The sequence below is a fragment of the Coregonus clupeaformis genome, unplaced genomic scaffold (assembly GCF_020615455.1).
Source record: "Coregonus clupeaformis isolate EN_2021a unplaced genomic scaffold, ASM2061545v1 scaf1088, whole genome shotgun sequence".
NCBI lineage: Eukaryota > Metazoa > Chordata > Actinopteri > Salmoniformes > Salmonidae > Coregonus > Coregonus clupeaformis.
The window spans coordinates 156,518-180,745 of NW_025534542.1; the positions used below are offsets into that span (position 1 = coordinate 156,518).

General features: G+C 42.1%; 1 pseudogene; it reads right to left on the minus strand.

Moving 5' to 3' along the window:
- Positions 1 to 1,122: 1,122 nt before the first annotated feature.
- LOC123486248 lies at positions 1,123 to 24,228 on the minus strand (annotated as a pseudogene).

The window sequence follows — 24,228 nt, forward strand, 5'->3', positions numbered from 1 at the left end:
AAGTCATTTTATCTGATAGAAACACATGACCCTGTGTTGTAAAGAAGAAAAAAGGCCATGGATATTCTTCTTTAACATAGTCTAATTTAAAAAATATTGGATCAGTAACTTCTATCTCATGAAGCACTTGCATGAGCAGTCACATCCAGCGTTTAGTTTTATTTCTACGGGCAGATCTTTGGCAATTGGCTAGTTCATTGTTCTAAATTTTCTTCACGTACAAAATGATCTTAATGTCCACAAAACATATGTCTGCAAATAATGTGATGAAGCACAAACAAATAGGGCCCTACATTGTGTTTAGTCACAATAACAAAATGGCACAATATGCGGAAACGTTATTCAATAACAATCAAGGTCTCCCCATTAAAACCTCAGGATAGCTTCAGTGATGTCAACTCTCTCTCTCTCTTTGAACAGTAATTTTTCGTCAATTAAAGATAATCTGTAAACCTAATTCTCTTTCTATGGGATTTGCTCACTGTTGGGATTCCATTGCTGTCATCTGCATGTACTAAGGACGTGTTTCTTCTAGTGGAATTATAGAAGTCCGATGGTCCAAGCCATGCATTTAAAATGCCTCTCATAAAATAGACTATGACTCAAAGAGAGGAAATCAAGAACCCAATGTTATGTCTGTACAAGGTTTGAGGTAACATAATTTTCTGCTGCCAAAGGACCTCCAGACAAGATAAAAAATATTCGGTCAGGTTTTTTACTTTGAATGATCGTGATGTGCTATGTGTGACATAACTGATCTCCCATCAAAACCCCAATTTCCCCTGTCTGTAGTTCTTTTATTGCCATGCTCAACGAAGCCACTCTCTGTCTTTATGCCATATGTCCAATAAAAGGGTTGAATCTTTGTCAATCAAGGATTCCTTGGATATCTTGTGATTCCTTGGTGAGTGTATTTTTTGTGTTACGTACGTAAACATGGACTTGAATACAGATTATTTGGAGATGTTGTTTCCCTTTTCCAGGAATGGTTCTCCTCCTCCACCTCTCTCTCTTTTTCTGTCTCTTTTGGAATACATGGGTGAACGTTGTCATACCTGTGTCGCCGATGCTGCCATTTTGAAGTACCATGTTTAGTTAGTGTTCCATGTTTCGTTAGTGTCCCTATGTCGCTGTGGTTGATGGTGAATCTGGTGATCCCTCGATTCCATTGTCCCAGGTTTCGGGACCAATCACGCCCTCCACATTGCTCAGGAGGCTCTTTCTCTGGGAGGCGCAAACCGTCCACGGGAACACGGGGGTCATCCCAGTGTTGCAGCTCATGTTGTCCTTTCCCGGGAGTCGTCGGTGCGTTGAACGTGTCGCATGGTGATCACTGCATCCGTCTTGACCATGACCGGGGCCAGGTGGTGGCGCTTGTGTTTCACCACGCCTCCCGCAGGTGAACGACTGTCTGATCTCGTCCACCATGGCACTGCAGAAAGACCTCTGGGCAAAAGGGCGAGGAGGAAGGGGAGAGAAGGGGGGAAAGGGATGGGGGGTAAATGCCTTAGCTTTAAATGGTTCTGACAGCATAGAGTGTCAACAAGATCAAGAGTGCAAAACACATTACCCATAAAACATTCATGTATGTTGTTCCTCTCCCATCGCTGACAGCCATGTCATACTGCAACCCCCCACCACATGCAACCACGCAATGTGCACTGTTCCTGCTCTGTCAGATAGATTGACACAGAGCCGTATTCTTACCCCCATTACCTATACAAACATGCTTGACGCTAACCCACTTAGTTGCATAACTCAAATCTGTGATTTACAACTGTTGAGTTTCATGCTATTCTGACATCTGCAATGACTAATAACAGATTAATTCGGCATGCTCCAATTTGCAATTATGCCTGTTAAAATTAAATAAATGTTATATTTTATGGCCAAATAGCACAGGGATTATTTGAGGGCATGCAAATCCCTTTAATAAATGGAACTAAAATGGACAGAGTACAGCTTGGATTTAAAGGTTGTGTTCACATTGTCAGAAATACACACAGTTAGGCAAGTTGAACAATGGAAGGGAAGGATCTAAAATTAACCAATATATACTGTACGTCATGCAAACAATGTCATTAATAAAATAATCACATCAAGTAAATAAATTACTGATCAACAATCTTGAATCAGATTCATGGGGATAATATCTACCTGCTCACGTTTCGCTGTCTTCCTTAGCTTGTATATGAATTCAGCTATAGCCACAAAGACGGAGAGAACCAGGCCAGACGCCAGCACTATAAAGATCCCTCCCAGGTTCTGAATGCCCATGGGCGGCGCTTCACGGTGCTCTTCGTCCAGACAGCTGCTGCTGCTCCACCACTTCTCCTTGAGCATGTGCAGGCGCATCCTCCAGGATGTTCGAATGGCGATGGTCACTTTGTCCCGGTATGGAGAGCCTGTAAGGCAAGCAACAGAAGGTCTGCTTTAGTCTGGTTGAAAGATAAGATAAACCATTAGCTGGACCTTGCTGATGAGGCCACAGGGGAATTTTCATAAAACATGGCTCAAAATGCATATGTTGTCATTGCATATTGATAGAAATCAAATCGAAGTTTATTGGTCGCGTACACAGTTTTGCAGATGTTATCGCGAGGTGCAGCGAAATGTTTCTGTTTCTAGCTAAAACAGTGCAATATCTCGCAATACAATAACAATACACATAGTCCAAAAATGTACTAAATAACAAGAGTAAAATACAATAGTAGTTCATTGAAATGCTCTGCACTCAAAGCACAGATATAGGATTAATGTGTTATTTGTTCCTGTCCAGCTCGAAGGACCACCTCCTACCAATGTATCAATGGAGGGGATGGTGCTTGCTGCAGGGGTTATGGAGAGCTGGGAGAGTGTTTATACCATCAACAACCTACTATATCTGTTATGGTACAGATATTTTGTTACATCTTACCCATGGAGTGCCTATCCATAGCCTTTGCTGTCAATTGATGCCTCCAACCTGGGTGAGGTTGCAGTTCTGCCGGGTAATGTAATCGATTGTGGTGGACTCCATGAGCAAGGCATAGTCAGACTTCAGAACCCTCTGGATGCCGTCCTCAATGGACTTGACCAGCGACGTACTCTGTTTACTACTCATAAAGGCCCACATCTTCTCAAAAGTAGAAACCTTTGATTTCTGTAAGGGGAAGAATTGAAATTACAATCAATGTTGAATCTCAGATTGTGCATTACACCTGGTCAAAGGGGCATTGAGTCTACACAGTACCTTTCTGAAATTAACATGTTTTCTACAGTGTGTTGATGCCATTGCACATTATAGCCCTCTCATCTTTGTAGCACATAGTATTAGTGTTGGAAAATACTCTGGCAACCTTGACACCTATCATGCTGTTATCCTTTTCCCACACTTCTCCATTTCGAGCAGAAGTATATAATTGTAAGAATAAAGGAATGCATTGGAGCCTTGAGCTCAAGTGAACGAATAACCTGTGCAATGCCACTTTAACATTCCCACAGCTTTCCAAGTACTGTATCTGCTTTGACACTTGTATACTTTCAAACATCTATTGTTTATTTTATTTTTTTATAAAAAAGAGACTTGGGCCACTGGATTACATAATTTAGTAAGACATGAGGAGGTGCGGGTACATCTATTTTCATCCAGGGGGAAATAGGCAAAAAGGCTGGATTAATTGAGTTCCTCTCATTAGCCTTGCGTTTGTCTGTGTGATATTTCATGCTATTTGACAAGGGGTCAAATGTTATTCCATACCTAATTTGAGATAATGACTGTCTCATTACCATAGGCATTTGAAACTATGAACGATATCAAAGCTCTTTAGTTACTTAATTCCTGCATCGACGATTGAAATGTGAAAAACATTATTTAGATGTGCAGGTGATATGTTGGTATATGAAATATAAAACACATACAGACATCTGATTGTCAAGATAGCATAGTGTTACCATGAGTGTACCAGAGATTACAGTGCAAAGCTTTACTTTGCCCTACAGTGCCCTTCCATGCAGTGTGTTTTGACAAATCTACAGCTACTCCCGACCTCTTCAGTATTTATCAGCTCCCTCATCTGCTTCAGTCAGCTCGTTAGCCCTCCCAGTGATAAGGAACCGAGGGCACTTGAGCTCTGCAACTGATAGAGGTAATTATAGACACCTGTGTCTCCTCTGACTAATAACACTGCAATCATATCTGTCACTAATCAAAGTAAACACGCTTCAGGAGAAAAATCCACTTTTTACTCTGCTGAGAACTTGCAGCAAGTTTTTGACTAATTGTCAATAATCATATAATTTAGAGAAGGTTCAAATAGATGGGTATAGCTCAGGGTAGACAGGCAGAGCCATTAGGAACTAAAGGCCGTGATGAGCAGATTAGTAGGATCAGGTGGGTTTCAGTAGGGGCTGGACAAAAGCCCACACACTCAGTAGCTCTCCAAGAGGAGGGTTGCCACCCCCGGTTTATACCATAGCCGGTAGTTCCAATGGTTAGGCAACTGATGACTCTAATTTGGTATAATCACACATTCTAGTTACTCCATGGACCATGCCTAATCCCTCATTGAACTCAATGTTAATCAAACCTTATGGAATAGAATGGTTACTAATGCCTCTTTCTCCCCCAGTGATTTTTTTGGTGGTCAAATCTTTATGTGGGTGAAAATTCTATTGTGGATATTCTGACCGGGTCATAGAGCAGCTAAGACATAATGCTAACAGAGATAGAAAGAGATACATTATGAAAAAATTAATAATAATAATAATAATAATAATAATAATAATAATTGTAGCACAGTTTCCAATACCAAAGTGCCAATAAATATAATATTAATATAATATAATGTGAATAAACCAATATAAAGCGACATAGGGGTGAAGGATAATAGCAAATGGAACAGAGAGAAGTCTAAAAGTCATCCTCGGTTATATTGTCAGTGGGGGAAACTACAAAGATACACTCTTTAGCAGAGGCACAATTATTACATACAGTATTTATGTATACTACTCAACAGAGAATATTTAAAGTGTAAAACTGGGGCAATCACCCTGGATAAAAGGATCTGTTTTCCTTGCTTTGTGTGTCATAAACATATGGACTTTTCCCTTGTCCATAAAACATTTTCCATAGAAATGTGTCCAATGTTTTCAATTTCTTACACGAAAAACACAAACCCTTATATGTTATTCAGTACATCATTAGCACAGCATCTGAGGCGAAACTCAAATAATAAAATAAAGTTTAGAACCCTGCAGGGCAAAAGCTGAAACTTTGGAATAAAACAATCATTATGGAGGATCACATCAAACAGCGTGGAGAAGTGGGAGCTGGAGAATTTGCTTTTCCAGTGGAATTAAGATCTAACTGGAAATCTGTCTTTTTGTGGAATAGCACTGATTTTTTTTTCCTCAACTGTATAGGGAAAACATTTCTTAAAAAGTCGGCCAAAAAGTACTGATTCAGCATCTTGTCTCAGTTCTTCATAAACACGTTTTATGACAATATAACTGTGTGTAATCAGCGTGCTTCAATCAATGGGGCTGCATTCAAACTGCTTAAAATGCTGAGAAATGAAATTAAGAGATTTAATTATGTTATTTTCAGATAATGTTCTTTGCAGAGTGTTCATTTCATATGAGTAATGAAATCAACATGAAAGAAAGCACAACTCAAAACCAAGCAAAGACAGACTATGTCAAACTTTAATATACATACCTTGAAGAAAGACATGGTGGCACCGTCTTTGACCACACCGTACTCAATCTTGGTTTGCTTGGCGATGTCGTCGGCAGAGTCCACGGGCGACACCATGCGCTCCACGGTGAGGAAGGCGGCCAGGTTGGCCGTGTAGGAGGAGATGATGATGAGGGTGAAGAACCACCAGATGCCTCCGATGATCCTGGTGGACAGGGCTTTGGGCATCAGCTCAGAGCCTGAATAGCAGACAGGGTGTGTGAGAACAACAGGCATCTTACAGTTGCTAATTGTTTACCTCACATTTAGGCTTGAATGTTGGCTGTATGGTTCATATGCATATTCTATTATATATTAGGTAATTTCTGGGCAATATTTCTGTCCATTTAGGGACCCATTTTGACTTAAGTGTACCCAGAGGCAAAGTTTGGTATAGCCTTTATAATGGAGATGTATGACATCACATATGTATCTTCATTATGTAACACTGTTACAGAATATAACAAACACAATGGTTATATGGTTGCTTTTTCACATAAAGGTGATCAATGGAACACACATACACTCTTGGTCTTACTCAAATTCTCAGAGGGAAAAACAACTACAGGGGCATATCTAAGTACCTGGCAGCCTTCCTAAGTTTGGAAAATGAATTACATTTTAATTTGACTACAATTGGCTGACTATGAAGGGCGGATCAGCACCTAACCTTTCAGGCGATCCCAAACTAATTGCTAGATACAGTAGGATTCCTGGATCCACACAAACCTCCAGTCTGGGTTGAGTGTTCCTTTTAAAATAATGGTCATGTTCCAAGCTGACAATATTCCAAGTTGTGTTGCACCATCCAATGGTTGCAAGTCATTGACATGCAGAGTCGGGTATCTGATATATATCATATGATGAGGGTTAGTTGAAGGAATGATAAACACCTATGCATGCAATGAGATATCAGACGGGTCAGAATCAGGTTTATTGTCCTACAAGAGGAAAATCTTAGCTACAGCTCACACATGAATGCATAAAACACTTCGAAACACGGCAAAGGGAAACAAACATAGAGGGAAAGCTACATAGAATTGTTCATTATAGTGATAGCCGCCAGGATGAAACTCCTCCAGAAGGGCACAGTGAGAACACTTAATTGTCGGTATCTCCAACCTGACGGAGGAGATCAAAGCAGTAGTGGGTGGTCTGGGCTTGGAGATCTGTCATGCATCTGCAATGTAGTCAGCCTGAAACACGGCCTCTGATTCCACCAAGCTTTAACAGACAGAAAACACAAACTGATGGTGGAATCTGGAATATTCTTCTTGGGAGCCGAGCAAGATATAGAGGGGGGAGGCGGTTAAATCTATTCTGTGTTTTTGAATTAATAAAGTGACACGCGTTTGCTTTTTTCGCTGTGGGGTTTCATAAATAACCCTGACACTAAGCCTCGTCCAATCTAAATGTGATTCTGCTCTTTCTCTGCCTTTGAAATGTTCCACCTCCTTTGCCACAGCCATATGTTCCCTGCGCCCGTAAAATGACTTGCATAGTATACATGCACTATATGCTTTCTTTTATTTTGTCTGTTGCATGCATTTTGAGATTACAACATGTCTATTTTGTGTTTTATATTCTTCTTTGCAGTTGATTTTGAATTGTGTTGAGCAGTGTCTCACAAAGAATGCATCCATAACATACATTAATTTGTGACAACTTACATTTGACAGGGTGAAAATGGCTTATCAGTCTCAGGACACAAATGTTCAATTACTTAGGTTGGCCATGCCTTCAACAGCATTTATTATGACTTTGTGAGGTCCTCTGTCAGATACATTCCCATATATCTTGTTTACAATAGCTTTTTGACTCACGGTTAAAGTTACTTTATTTTCTGTCCCTGTCGCCATCTAAAACAACCTCTCCACCAGAGGTTGCGTTCAGTGCTCCACTACTTTAGACTGATAAGATTTATGAGGGCAATTTTGAAGAGTAACCACCCACTGAGAGGAGGTAAAGTGGTCAGCTTTTTTAACCTTCCCTTACCCAATTTGATTGGATTTGTCCTTTGTGATTTGACAGCCTTACACGGTGGCAAACAAGGCCAGTACTGTAACACTCCACGGTAAGAACTATCACTTAAGTATAGGGAGGACACCCAGCTCAGCAGTCATACTGGTAAAGAACTGGAACAACTGGTAACACAATTGGATTCCAGGCCATAAAATGCTGTTGTCAGCTGGAGCGCACTGCACCGGAGAACACTCTAATAAATACAAAAAAATGGATTGGTCATATGCTGCCGAGGATATAAAACCTTGTCAATACACTATACATCTCCTTGAAGAAGGACTTCATGTCTTGCCAAAGAAGTTAAATGTCCTTTCAGAGCAGAAGATAATGATGCAATTCCGTCAACAAAGCGACACATCAATCTCAGTGACTGCAGTGCTGCTGCAGCTAGAATGGCTTCAGGTGCTGACATCTTAGATACTCCGTTTCAAGATGTAATGTCATGTGCACAAGTACAGTGAAAGGCCATGCAAAACACTATGACAAAACATTCCAATGTAAAGTATGTTATAGGATGGGTGGGATGTGACTCTTAAATACACACTACGGCAAAATGCCAATTTTTTGAGAAAGGTATTAGGCTCCAGGGATGCTGAATGAATGAATGAATGAGGACATTTTATTTTCGTGTCAAATCACTAGTTGGCAACTCATCCCTTATGGTATTAATTGCCACAAACACATTACAATAATTCACTGTGATAATTCAGTGCTAATTTCTTGATGCTTGTAATATTGCATACAGTAGTAGCATTTGCTGTGATCCACCCGTGTGAAATTAATGTATTTTACCGTACCCTCTATCCCCATAGTACAATATACGACTTGCAAAAAAGCATTCCGCATAACTACTTGTGGCTCCTTATAACAGCCTTGATAAAAGCCACACATGCTTAAGATAGATTCATAATGCATAACAACATAAGTGTCTCATAGAAACGGGAACTTTGCTTGCTCCATCGTCGTTTGAAAAAGGACAATCGGAGCCTTTCTGGGAGTTACAGTGTATATTCTCTGTGGATTTAGAAGCACTGAGTACTATTAAATGCAATGCCCTGGCTTTCTCCCCATGTTATTTTTCCCCACAAGCAAGGCTTCAACTTAACATCAGGGAGAGGCAGCTCTTCCCATGAGAATCATTACCTGCAAATAACATTCTCTCCTTAGCAGCTTCATCACATAAAAACACGCTCTCCTTACGCCAGAGGCTGTTACTGCTTATTAATCTCTTTTAAATACTCAAATGGGTTTTCCAAGTTGAGAAACTCTCTTCTCCATATCGGAATAAGATAACACAGATACAGTAAAAACAATGCTCATGACTATAAATGCAGTATTTTGTACAGCTTATGTTACTTACACATTTTGCAACTCAGTTATTTTCATGTTTCACCCATTTTGCAACACCTATCAGAAAAGCCTCACACAGCCCAGGGCGCGCCTCTTTTGAAGCATGCAAGGTGTGCTTTTACACCACTCCATTTTGTGTACTCTTCTTGTTTTGTATGACACCTCACTCCTACAGACAAGCTTGCAGGGTTTTGTTTTATTAGGGCCCTTCTTCCTCTTCCCAAACATGCCATTTGCATTTTAAACATGTCAATGAAATGGCTTCCTCCTCAGTGTCTGTCAGTGAGTTTGGTAGCAGAGCATAAGGTGTCTGGTTTGTATAACAAAATGCACCCCTTTGGATACATATTTGGACCATTTGTATCAGGGCAGAACACTTTGCACTGGCACTTTTTGTATTCTTTCCAGCATGGAATTCAATTAAGTATATTTCTCAGCCTCCTTGGTTTTTCTTTTTTATGGTTTTAGTGCGAATACCTGCTGAACTCTCTCACGCACTGGCCACTATTTACCTAAGCCTGAGTGCAGACCCTCATACTGCTTTGCTACAGACAGGTCATCTGACATTTGCCCAAGATGCCAGTTGGCCAGTCCACCCCTGAGTACAGGACACATACGTGCCACAGAAAGTCACAATTGCTCAATACTAGTCCATCTGAACAGAGAGAAATGTGTGCAGGCTGCACATGGTGCTCCAGGGTGAAGATGTTATTGCTGCATTGATAAATTACATGATCAAACGATTAGATATTATCAAGGTTTGTTATAAGGAGCTGGATAAAAAAATGCATTTCAGTGGGTATGTCTTCCAGAGAATCAATGTTTGACCTACTTTTTTAGTTAACTGCAAATGATGCAGGTTATTTCATTTTTTCACTCTGTCATAGGGAACTAAGTTACAGTAGATTGGGAAAGGTAACATGTTTAAGAGTAATTGTAACTTGTTAACGTAATTGTTTTTAAGCAATTTTAGATGACATTAGCACTATGATCTTAAAGGGATAGTTCACCCAAATTACAAAAGTAGATATCCTTTTGGTTTTGTTAACCTGGCTACTTTCACCAAAAGCATTTTTTTGGCACTTGTGTCCAAAGAACAATGCGAAGTCATTATCCCAGATACAATTATTTTCCGTGTTTGATATCCAAATCATTTTAAAGTAACTGTATAGAGCTCCAAAATCCATTTTAGACACTTTGGGATGATTTGGCAATGAAACGTCCTATTTTTCAAGCAAGGTTATACTCATAATGCAAGTGGAGTTCAGCCTAGTTAACTCTTAGACCATTCTGCTGTGTCAAAGTAAATATCCTGTAAATATCCTTTTTGTATAGTATGTAATCTGAGGGGAACAACATTATACCTGCTTACAGGAGGCACAGTATTCAAAGGGAACAACATTCTTTTACCAACACAGGTGGTTTACGATTCAAGTTGAAGATTCAAGTGGTTGACCCACCATCTCAATGACAAAGGACCATCAATCTTGTTCAAAGATTAATCACCAACTTCCTTCTGTTTTGTTTATTCTCTCCTCCCTCTCATATTGTACTGTTATCCTCCTAGCCTCCACTCACAATGCACATTTTCAGGGATACCACGCAGCTACGCGGGAGAGCTGCCGAAGCCGCACAGCTTTTTGTGCTTAATGAATTGACGCATTTGCTCTCCCTTACCGGCAGAGAACCACCATCAAACCCCGCCGAGCCTCTAATTTGTCTTGTTACATTGAGGTTAAACATTTTATTACTAGCTCTTTTTTTTTCTCTCCGGTTGACTTTATTACGTCAAATCATTTAGGGGCTCCATTTGCTTATGAATGTCTTTAAGGGTGGACGAGGAGACTGCATAGCTTGGTGCCGTAATATCCTTCCCCTAACTTTCCTCAGATTTGTGTAAGCTTACACAGAAGGCAGAAAAATTCAAATAGGTACTTTGGGGGGTTGGGGAAAGACTAAAAGCTAACTGTCTGCTCTTGCAAAAGAAAGATGCTGAGAATTGACATACTTTAATATCAGGAAATGATGCCTGAAGGACAATAATGACAATACACTACTCCATACCATAAAAAAGGCCCAAGTGGCATTTAACAAAATGTCATTTGTCCCGAGAGCTGAGGTGTGTGGAGGATATAGATTTTCGACAATGGGTCTTTGGTATGGGCACTCGGGCAACACACCTAACGATGTAAACGTCAACCTTGTGGCCGTAGCCAACGCCAGCGAGAGGAGTGACAGCTGGCATTTGTCAGACACGTTCTCCAACTTGACCCCTTTCGTCCCAAAACACAAACAGCTGTGTTATGGGGGAAACAAATGCTACCGTGTTTTCTGTCTTTACCTGCCACATTCTGACAGGTGTCTGACACCTACTTTCTCTCACCACTCCTGTTTCTATGAGCAGGCAGGGAGGTGACAACAGCTTTCTTTTGCCATCTGCAGTTGTTCCTGAGAGACAAGTGTCTTCTAAAACAGTCTCAAAAATGGAAATTAGGTAGCTTGTCAGGTTAAAAGTGGAGAGAGGGAGGATGGCTGCAACCAGAAGAGAAGGAGTGGAGGGGTTGTTGCTTTGACAGGTGAAATAGGGGAATAAGCTAGGCTATACCATACCTTGCTGCATGAGGAGCCCACACCGAACCAGGAAGCTGTTAAGAGGGTGAAGTTGTTCTCCACCACGTCGGATCCGGGATTGGGGATGGGCGTCGTACCATTCGTATGGACTGAACCTATAGGGAGACAGGAGGAGAAGATGCTCAGGAACAAAGGCTCTGGTGATACCATAATTTCGGCATAATAGTGTATTGTTACTGTGGGGCTCAGTTAACCCTGATGAGGCAGTAGGGAAGGATCATGGTGCATTAGAATTCAATCCCTTTCTCACCAACATCAATATCAATATATAAATAATGGATACTCATGTAGCTCCTCCGATGTTTTACAGAAATGATATACAAAGAAAGAAAAATGAGTTCAAAGGAAAACTTTGACTCAAAGCAGTTTAATAATCAATTATATTATTGTGTTAATACTGTACTATGGGAATGGGGTAATATAGGGACTTACACAGATGGTGATATGTTGCTACTAAGTTTACATGTATTATGCATGGGTATACCTATCTTGGATTCATTTCATGTTGGCCAGTAATCCTGTGGCTTTTGGGTTGAACCACAGTAATGAATCTGAAATTGGTTCTAATAAATGGAACAGAAGCTGTGCAATAATACATCCTAGTTCTCTGCATCGGGCTCTCCGCTGGGTAGAGCACTCTGATGTGTCCTTGAGCCTAGCACTTAACTGAATTTCGCCTGACAAAACCACCCATGAAGCGTTGGCCTACAGTGTCCCTAAAGAACTGTGCAACTGTGGGTACAAATTACAGGGTGCAAAAGGAGTCATATTTTCATATGGATATTTACTCACTATACAAACAAAAGACAAGCTGTAAAGATGTCCACCTATTGTTTTCAGTAACTTGTTGTTAGTGGTGACATTTGACATGCATTTGTCAAAGTTGTGTTGGGTGCTCTTATGTAGTCCCCCGATAGCTGTCTGTCAACGCTGTTCAAATCAAAACGCTTTATGTACCTTTATATATATTCAGTAGAGATTAATCTGTGCTCAAACGTAGGAAACTTTCCACAAAATACCACTTTCAGGACGACAGATATTGAAATGTCATTTTGTGATAGAACGTGAGGCATGCAAGTGTCGCTGAAAATGTAGCAGTATAAAACCTACGAAGCCCGTGGATCCCGTACCTCTGCCATTTAGTGTAACATCTTTTCAAAGTGCTGCCTATATAAATCCTTTAATGTAGATGAAACAGTCACTTTTAAAGGCAGATGGAGAGATAAAACATGCTAAAATGTCAGTGCTTTCCCTTCCTGAAATTAATTTTGAAAATGTTTTCAAATACGATCTGATTATTCAAATTTATTCAGGGTGTTTTACTGTCAGAGGAGAGAGAGAGAAGAGGATGCTTGAGATCCTACAAGCATCTCTTCTTAAAATATGCTGCTTCTATCTCTACTGGCTTTTATGGAAAAGTTGGCGAATGAGTGGAGAAAATAAGGTAACTCTTTATTTGGATAGTCCATCTGTAGATGCTCTATAGACTATCACTAACATTTCAAACTAACTATCTAGCTAACCCCTAACCCTAATCTCAACCCCTTACCCTTATTCTAAAACTAACCTTAACTAAAATTAACCTTAGCAAGCAGTTACTGTCAACAGATGGTTTGTTGAGTAGTATGATGCTCTACAGATGGACTATCCAAATATCCAAATAAAGTGTGACCAAAATGTGTCTCTTTTCAAAAGAAGACACTAAATCAAGACCTTCGTTAGTTTTTTTTACTCGTCAGTAACTTTGACATTTACTCTGAGTGATTTTGTGAGACTAAAATTTCCAAATGAGGACCATACATATACTGTACAGTGTCAATAAAGTCTCTTTAATTTTTTGATTTAATGGAACACATAGCTCAGGAGACTGGTTTGCATCTTCATTTGCCTCCATTTAATGGGGGAAGGTGCATGAAGATGGCGGCATTCATGTACTTAACACAAATTCGTTGTTTACCAAGTTCGCTGTATTGTACATTGCTCTGTCATTTTTTGCATCATCATTAGCACAGTATGTACAGTATACATGATCACAATTTAACAGACAATTTAAAAAACTAAAATATAGATTGTGCTGATTTATTGGCGCATTGAACCATGTCACGCATCGTAGTTTATGGATAGTGGTAAAACCATGACCTCATATCTGAATTCCAACATCTTTATGCACCTTCGCCATTCATAGTGTGTTTTTCATTAAATCTGGTCACACTCTAATGATGCAGCAATCTCTCCAAAACATAAACCCTCTAAATAGTCTGAATGATAACCAGAAAGCAAACCCTCGCCTCTCGGCAGCTAGACAGACATAGCAGAAGCACCTGAAGCGGTAACTCAAAGAAATGAAACTTGGCCAATGTGTTTGCTATTTGAAAAGATAAAGATGACTGGGGAAAAACTCCATTATTACACACTTGCTAGAGCGTAAAGTTCTTATCAACATTGGCATGGTATAGAAGTCTTATTTTTGTAATCTGTATTCCACTGCCCATTTTTATCTTATGGAATTTCAATGATATCTTTTCCAGGTGCTGGACAGTGTATTGCAGCATTGAAGCTTGTGGTGATTTCTACCCCCTAGTTACATCCTTAAAGTGATCCCAGGTTTTAGAGAGCCTGATAAGGCAATTGCATATACCGGACACTGCTCAATGTTTTCTCTTTCTGCGTACTTAGCATAGTTGCTGAGATTTATTTTCTGTTTTTCACACTTCTCTAGGCACTCGGAGTAGGTTTCCCATATTGTTGAGCCCACAGTCTGGACTCCAAGATGGCTCTGTGTGGCAAACATAAGGCTTTAGTGCTTTCATAGTTCTCTTCTCGTGGGTGCCTGGTCAGTGACATGGATTGTGATTGTCCAGAAAAGCTTTTGACTTCAAGTTGTCTGAATTGTTTTCAACTATAGACTATCAGTACAATATGTGCCTACCTGATATTGAACACATGCATTTGCCTCTTTCGTCAACATCTAAACACCCATCATCAAATCTATTTGATCATTATTTTGGCTCAAAGCACTTCTGCTCACTTTCTAGGCAGGTCTCCCAAGAATGATGCACAGTCAGAGATGATTTTCTACTTGTACTTATAGAACAGGGTGCTAAAACGAGCTCGTGAGCCTGTCTCAAGACATAATGGGAGTGCAGCTGGCTCCTCTCAGAACCCCCAAGCCCCTTGAAAGCTCCACATTCTCAGAACTTCCTCAAGCACCACTCTGCATTTGGAGGCACCAGGGAAGCGGTGAGAAGCATTGACAATGACCACCCAAGGTGAGGAGGATGCCTGCAAGTGGCACATGGGTTATTTTCTTTCTCTCTTGTGTAAATAATTCCAGGTAGAAAGTTCTCGGGAACCCATTTGGAACACGTAGGGAAAACAGAAAACAAATCATGATACTTCTTCAATGATCTCAATCCATACTAATTTCATGCATTACTAATACATTCCACTTTCAATGATTTTCAATGATTTGTGGAGAATGTGGAAAAGATGCCATTTTTATTTTTTATTAATCTAATTTATTTCTCCAGGTATACGGCAGGTATTTATTTGTATACATTTGAAAGATGAAGGTTGTTGAAGCGCCACAACTGCAGAGAAATTATACAGGGAAATGCTTTGAATTCGAGTGTTAACTTCACTGGTGGTTTGCTACTCTCATCCTTTTCTTCCACTGCTGGGCTCCACAGAGCAACCACGCTGACATAATGCCTTGTCACTACCACCAGCTCGCACTAAATGTTGGACTTGTACCAATTGAACATGGCCCTACCGCAGAACAGAGACCTCCTCCTTATCCCCAACTGATGGAATCACTTGAGACCATCATTGACTCACTCAGTTCTACAGAGATTCGGATTGGCCAGCCAAGCATTTTGTGCACTATATCTTTCCAGATAAAACATTTCCAGCATAGCTGCAACCATACACTGTTGTGGGCATTAAAACGTTAGGTTGTGCTGTGGTTTTGGCATGTTCAACATGGTGCTCTCCTTGTGAGAGACAGTGTTTCTGTCAGCAAAAACTGTATTGCAGTACAAAGTTCTTTTTTTAATTAACTTTTAAGTGCTTGCAACTGTAACTTAGCACTACAAGTAGAATAAACAAAAGATATCACTCTCATAAGTTCAATAAACACAAAACACACAGACAGGTAGAACAGGAAGTAGCCAGGGAGTAGTAGCCAAGAAAAGTCTGGGACTCACCTGGCGATGACGGGACACAGCATGACGCCTAGGTAGGCCAGCAGGATGTAGACCCAGATGTCCAGGGTCATGGGGTTGAGGGAAGGAGGAATCCGTTGTTGGTGGTGTTGGGCTTGGGTACAGGATGCACAGTGCCCATGCTCATGAAAGCTTGGAGAAGTCCACACCTTCTCCCACAGAGGTAGGTGATGGTGGGAGGGCCACAGCCAAGTCAGCTCTCTGTGGGGAGACAAGAGAAGAGACGATCAGTCAAACGATCGACCCTTCGTTAGCTTTGTATACTTTGTTACCCCCAGGCCATAAGACTGCTGAACAGTTAATTAAACGGCTACCCAGACTTTCTGCTTTTCACCCCCTACCTACATGTACATAGTACTTCAATCAATCACCTAACCAAACCTACATGTACATATTGCCCTCAATCAATCACCCAACTACCCTGCCCCAGTACACTGACTCGGTATCGGTGATCCTTGTAAATAGCCTGTAATATTATTATTTTAAGTGTTATTTTTTTTGTTACTATTTTATTTGTATCTATTTGTTAATTCTTCTTAATTTTTAACTGCATTATTGGGAAAGGACTCCCGGTGGCGCAGCGGTCTAAGGCACTGCATCTCCCATTGCTTGAGGCCACTACAGACCCCTGGTTCGATTCCAGCTGTATCACAACCACCGTGATTGGGAGTCCGTAGGGCGTGGATTAATTGGCCCAGCGTCGTCCGGGTTTCGTCTGTGTATGCCGTCATTGTAATAGAATTTGTTCTTAACTGACTGCGAAGTGTTAAATAAAAGGTTAAATAAAAAAAAGTAAGCATTTCCACGGTAATGTCTATACTTGTTGTATTGGCGCATGTGACAAATAACATTTGATTTGATTTGAGCTTGTCACGATCGTGAACAGAGATACACGAATTCAAAACCAACAAAACGAATGACAGTTCACGGTCTAACACAACAGACTCGAAACAAGATCCCGCAAACTCTGTGGGAAACAGGCTGCTAAAGTATGGTTCTCAATCACAGAGCAACAAGCAACAGCTGAATCACGTTTGCCTCTGATTGAGAAACCACACTGGCCAACATAGAACAACAATACTAGAAAGTGAAACCTAGAACAAAACACATAGACTTTACACACCTGGCTCAACATATTAGAGTCCCCAGCGCCCAGGCTGACAGTACCCCCCTAAAGGCGCGGACTCGACCTCCCACCAATACTACAGGGGGGGACCGGGTGGGCACTCCAGGCGGCGGATCCGGCTCGGGCCTGATGCTCCTCTCCAACCCCCCCAAAGTACCCTGGTCGGTCTGGCCCCGCTGGCCGGAGCTGACTTCACACTGGTGGACGGATTGCTCCAGCTCCGGCGTGACGCATCTGACCGGTGCCGACCAGCCACCGGTTGGAACAGACGGGCCGTGCCGGACTGACCACGCACACCACTGGCTTGGTGTGGGGAGCAGGAGGCGGGCCGAGCGGCTGACGGCGCACCACTGACTTGGTGCGGGAGCAGACGGGCCGGACTGTGAGGCACCACCGACTTGGTGCGGGGGGAGCAGGGAACGGGCCGTGCCGGGCTGACGGCCGCAACACTGACGTGCGGGGGCTAGGACACGGGCCGAGCTGGGCTGACGGAAACGCACCACTGACATTGAAAGGAGAGGGAATGGGCCGGACCGGGCTGGACGCGCACCACTGACTTGGCTCGCGCGGGGAGCAGGAACTGGGCCGGACAGGGCTGAAACGCACCACGGACTTGCGGGGAGCAGGAATGGGCCGGACAGGGCTGACGAAACGACCACTGACTTGGTGCGGGAGCAACGGAACAGGCCGGACCGTACTGGGAACACACACCACTGGCTCCCTACGTGGGGGATCAGGAACAGGCCGAGACCGGACTGGTAACACACGCCAGTACCTCTCGCCGTGCCTCTACATCCTCCTTCCCCCCGGTGACCAGTGACTTCCGTAACCTACAGGCCTCCTGCTGCCCCGTCGTCCCACGGGGTTAGCCCCTAAAAATTGTATGGGCTTCACTCCTACCCGTGGACCAGGTCTCCAGTGCTTCTCGCCCAGCCTTTTCGCCCTTCTGCCTCCCGGTCAGGGCCCCTCTCTTCCTCGCATGGCTTGACCCAGTCGAGGAGGCAAGGAGATCCGCTAGAGATCTCTCAGGCGCTGGCTCCTGGACTTGCTGCTTTGGTCCAGTCTTGGTGGAATCTTCTGTCGCGATCGTCGAACAGAGATGAGGGGACCAACAGCGTTGCAGGCAAACATACTCTTTTAGAGACACTAATCAAAACCAACAAAAAATAAAAACATGAGCAGTTCACGGTCTAACACAAGGCAGACTCGAAACAAGATCCCACAAACTCTGTGGAAACAGGGCTGCGAAAGTATGGTTCTCAATCACAGACAACAAGCAACAGCTGAATCACGTTGCCTCTGATTGAGAACCACACTGGCTAAACACGGAACAGCTTGCAATACTAGAAAGTGAAACCTAGAACAAAACACATAGACTTTTTCACACCCTGCTAATATATTAGAGTCCCCAGAGCCAGGGCGTGACAGAGCTTCGGGGTCTTTTTGCTTTGTACTTTCATATATTCTTCAATGTATCTTTGAAAAACATATAGAGATCTGCATGAACCATTGTTGTTACGCCAAAAAAGTACAGGAAACTTGAAAACCAATTTGAGGAAAATAAAGTACATTACATTGTTAGTTTCTATGTCAAGTATTAAGTCCTGTGAATACATATGAGAATTTGATAAAATTAAAGGATTCTGTTGAACTTTACACCAAAAAGTAATTTTTGCAGAGTACGTCCCCTCTCCAATTTTTCTCTAATCTTTTTCCCGCTCTCTCTAAGAAACAACCAACACCTGCCCCAATGAATCATGGGCAAGCAATGGCCATTCCCACATGCTTTCCAAACAGCTTCTCCCCTGCGCTCCACTATCTGGAGCCTGGTGCCTTCTGACTAGCTAATATAGCTCTACATGAGATACTGCCTGGAGCCATGGACATGGCAGGCTGTCTGATCGGTGAAAATTTCCGATTTTGCGTCTGGCTTGCATATTCAGAAGCTCACCATTTACATTGACTCCCCCACACCTCCCAACACGTCAGGGTTGGACAGGGGTTAATGAAACCAGCTGCTTGGTTCACGCTTGGATAGATCCCTTCCTCGAAAACGACGAGGAACTCACAAGGGGTTTGGGTCACTCTTTTCTTCCTTTTTTGAGTGGTGTGGCAAAGAAACAGCGCTCAGTATGCTAGTACCCGGAACATCTCTGATGGAGGTCAGTTCAATTAGGTATTGGTGTGTCATTGCAAATGTGGAGGATGTCTAGTCTGTATATCATATGAAGGTCTGAATTAGCAGAATCCTGCTCCTATAAGGTCACAAGTATTCCAAGAAACAAATGTAGCTGATTTGTATGACAAGTACCACCCAACCCGCTATCATTATTATTAGGACAATCAAATACAAGAAATTGATTTCCCTCCCAAATAATTGGTTCATTTGCAATGTATGGACAGCATACCAAAGAGAGACAGGTGGCACAGCCAATCTGTCATGTGGTGCAATCAACTGTGCCTCATTGAGACATTTATGTTTACAACACACACCCGCTTCCTCTGTTCTCTGCTGCCGACCGCCACTTTCAAGCTAGCTGCCACTCAACCGGAAGACCTGCAGCAGGTGATCCCAGCCACAATCTCAGCCATCCCTATGGTGGGCTAATATACACGCCATACCGGCTATTTTCTGTTAGACACGTATTGCCGGGCACACGTGTGAGAACCTGATAGTACCCTGCTGAGGTGCCACATGGCTCTGTGTTATCTGTAAGCGAGCAGATGGTATTGTAAGCTTAGCACTGTGCTACCTCCATACTACCACACCTGATGACATTCTCTAGGATTCTTACAATTACACCTAGCTCCGAACACTCCCAGCAGAGGTTAACTGTAACAATCTATGAACAATCTGTGTTACTTGCAGTCCCTTGACATTTATTGGTTTAAGATTTGTGGGGCTTGATTATTACTAGTCTAATAGGTTTATTGAATGATAATCTCGGACAGCGCGAGCATTTGCCTCACAAATGACACAGTTCACCACATTTCCTGTACCTCTTAATTGGTGATTGTTTTGCAAAGATTTGCATACGGTGCTCCCAACTGGCTCATTGTCCACCACGTGTTTCAATTTGCATATGCGACTAAGTAGAAATATTGGTCATGCAATCGGCTGCTGACTCTACAGTACGTCCTCCTTGAAATGAGGCGATTTCGGAGTGATAATGGCATTTGTATTACTATAACATCATCCTATCCTTCAAGTAGATTTTTAAAACACAAAAACACTATAATGTAGCAGAATAATGTAGCTGTGACTGTTGACGCCAATTCAAAGTGCATACTGCCTGTCCGTCAAAATGACAGCTCTGACCACTATCCTGCCTTCAGTAGCCTCAAAACCATCTCCGCGTTCCACTGTAAAACCAATCAGGTCTGCAACCCTCAGATAGAGACCCCACGCGTGCACGTATACATGTCTAGGATTGCAAATAAAGCCCCTTTTTCAATCCAATTTCATGCCAAGGTCCCAAATCCAGTCTGCTATTCTACATCCGCGTAGACAATGAGATGCGTGGCTTGCCGTGGCGTGCCGTGGTCTTGCCATAACCTTCAGTGTGTGATCTGTAGGAGTCGAGAGATTATTCGCCCCGACGAGAAACAAATGATGTTAAGCAGCTATGATATCAACTCCATGATTGATTGGATCATCTATTGTGACTAAATCCAAGTTTAAATGACCTGTTGCATAATTTAGCGCCTTTCCCGCATGCCCTTTGACTTTGAGTGAGCTTTGACGACTCTGAGGAAAATAAAGGCTGCTATGCTACATGGGCACGTAAAAGGCTTTTTGTATTTAATTAAACCACAACACACAAGCACTATTTTCATTCAAGATTTATCCCGATTTGTATTTCACATATGGCCAATTAATCGTGTAGTATTATGCACATACACAAGATATTGTCGTGATGCACAAAGTTATACTTATAGGTGAGACACACTGCAATACTTAATTATTTGTTTATTCAATAGTACAATCTCAGGAACAATGTATATAAAAACACTACCCAGCTACATGCATGTTTTTCGTTTTTACTCCTTCCTACATGTTGACAATAGTTGACATCAGACATACCAACAAATACTTTATTTTGTCATTTCCCATTTAGGTTCTTTTTTTGTTTGACAGGGCTCGGTGACCTAAAGATGAAAAGAGTCTTACAAACTGGGTCTTTTAATAAACCCACACGAGTACTGGTACCATTGGAGCAAGAAACTAAGTGATTTGAGTGGAGATTGTGGGCTGACAGGATGAATCAGCTAAAAACAAATCCAGACGGCTTTGTTTTGCTTGTCGTCTTCGTTAAGACCGGGTGAATTTATCTCAGAACTAGGTGACCCCGTTGGGGGTGAGTTGTCACTAGGTAACGGCAGCGTTGCAATGGCATACGGTCATCCTAAACACAACTTATTTTTAGGGGGTTAATAAATATCTGATGCAGATATATTTGAAGGAAACAAGTTATTTAAATGTGTCATTAACTAAATACACCCCATTCCCTGTGTACTATTTATGTTTGGGGTTTCAGAGATTTGTTAGCTGTCAGAGTCATCTGAGCTCATTCCATTGTTAATTTGATAAAGCATCCTAGAAACATATCCATGACTTCCATTGGATGTCAAACCATGAACACATTAAGCACAATGATGCACATGGTGATTCTGGTTTGGGATAGCTTAACAGAATACAAACCACGCCCTGATTCCAATCCTTAGGGAGGTAGGTTGTTGTGGTTTACCGGTAACGGAAACCAATATCCATCCACATGCTTCTTGTGGAACGTCCAGGTCATTCTCGAGCTGGTTCCAAAGTTGACTTTCAGGTCCTGATTCAAGAGATCAGCTTATCAGAGTAGACAGATGGAAGAAAGCTCTGAGCCACAAAATAGAAACCAGCTAAATAAATCCATAGCAGTGGTGATGCAGTGTAGGCCATTCAAATGAAGAGCAGTAGCACATGGAGACAGTCAGCGTACTTATCCCTTTGAGTAGACTGTGCAGGGAACATACTAGATCTAAATCTAATCCTTATTACCGCATTACCCACAACCATGATGAGAGGAGACAGACCTACAGTACGTGGCACACATCTCTCTAATGCTAACATTGTAGTTCCTTGATTCCTCACTATCAGCTGACATTACTCTCAAGGAGCAATATAGAATTCCCAAATACATGAAGTGACCAAAGATCAGGTAGCATTCTCAATTCTACCAAAGAAGCCAAGATGAGTGTATAGAAATTACATGGGCTGCAGAGACACTCTTCAGCCAACTATTTAACTGTGAGGAACTTCTGAGAGTGAAACTGAAACCAGAAAAACACAAAATGGAGGGAACACAGGGCTTGAAATCATCTCAGTACTTGTACTAATGTGTTGCCCATACACGCTATAAGGGCAAATGTGATGCACTGACTTCAGAACAAAGCATTCTCACCATGGGATATAATGGGAATGGAGATAGATACAGGTGCTCTGAAAAACAAGGTTGTTTGTGAATGTGCTCCTACTGTCTAGATAGTTTTGAAACCCAGAGTGAATCAGATTGTTTCCCTAAAGAAAACAAAAAGGAAAGGCTGAAATCAACGTGTGGTATACAGGCTACTGTCTGGATAGTGGCCATTGGTAACATTAACCTCTAGTCAAATCAAATCCAAATTTTAAATTTATACGTCAAATGGTAAGAACAACAATTGTAGACTAACAGTGAAATGCCGTACTTACAGGCCTTCCAACAATGCAGAATACAGTAAATAATAAGAATAACAATAATACATAATGGATAATAATATAATAATAGGAAAGAGTAAGATATAATAACATGCTTGCTATCCTATGTTTACTGTTCATTGCAAAGAAAAGTCTTAATTCTATAAGCAACATTTCCGCCATAATCTCTTAGTTTCCCCTCGGTTACATTGATATCAACCTGGATCTGATAAAAGCTGGATTTGGCCAAGGTCAGAGATTAGTGCAACAGGCGCTAGCCTAACTTTACTAACCCTTTCAGCACCTAGCCATTGACACGTTCCATCCGACTCCGCCCTCTACAATGCCACTGCTATTACAACTTTTTCAGCCGAGCACACTGGTGACCAGGGGGCTGAGGACAGAGAGGCGTATGGGGAGGGACACTCTGAATGCCAGCAGGGCACTGTCCTTGTTGTCAATGTCAACATTTTTAACAACCTTTGAGTGCTTTCATTTGATGCTTTCAAAACCAACTTCAATATGTTTCTTCCACACTATAGGTGATATTGTTGTTGGTGTTGTCCTCACAGTAATTTGTCGTAAAATGCAACTTAATTTTGATTGTGATAAGTTTCAAACCAATCCTAACAGACAAAAACAGGGTCCTGAAACAAACAAGACAAATTTATTTAAAGGGTTTGTCTCAGAGGTCTTATTGAATCTGTAGTCAAAGACTCTAATAGTGTGCAATGTTGAGCACTGGCTATAAACATATGTGTAGAGCAGTAGTAGTAACAGCCAAAAAGGTAACTGGGAGTCCAACTGAGCGGTTCCATCAGCTCTCCTTGATCATGCCCGTTCCACTGGCCCTTGTCGTCCTGAAGTATCCGTACGCCATCAGGCACCAGGCGGATCTCAGTAGGTGAAGCCCAGGATGTGGGCTGGGGCTCCTTGAGCAGGTCGATGAATCCCTCAACGGTCGTTGGTACCAGCGCCTTTGTCAGACTTCTTGGCATGACATATGGCTCCTCCTGCACAGACACAAAAAAATCAAATGGAAACCAGCGTTGAGGTCAGCTTTTTGCCATTTGTTCTTCCATGCACCTAATTGAGGCAAAGTGGGATCTGGGCTGATAAGTCCTTGTTCCATCTAACAGGGAGCGAGGGAGACTCCCAGTCCAAGTTAGCTACAGTTGTCCTGTATGTTTCAAATATGGGACGAGTGCAATGGTTTTCCTTACTTGCTAGAATGTAAGTGGTTCGACAGGAAAATCTACGTTGATTTGATAAGGGCGGATGCTGTGCTAAAGGTGGCAATCTGAGAAATGAGGCACTAATGGGAAGTCTCTTTGCTATACAATAGATGGGGAATCTAGGCACCCAACAACCTCTGCAGCTCAGCCAACCCTCCTGGTCCGTTCCCCCTCACATCCCTGCCCACTGCCCCTTCCTTAGACAT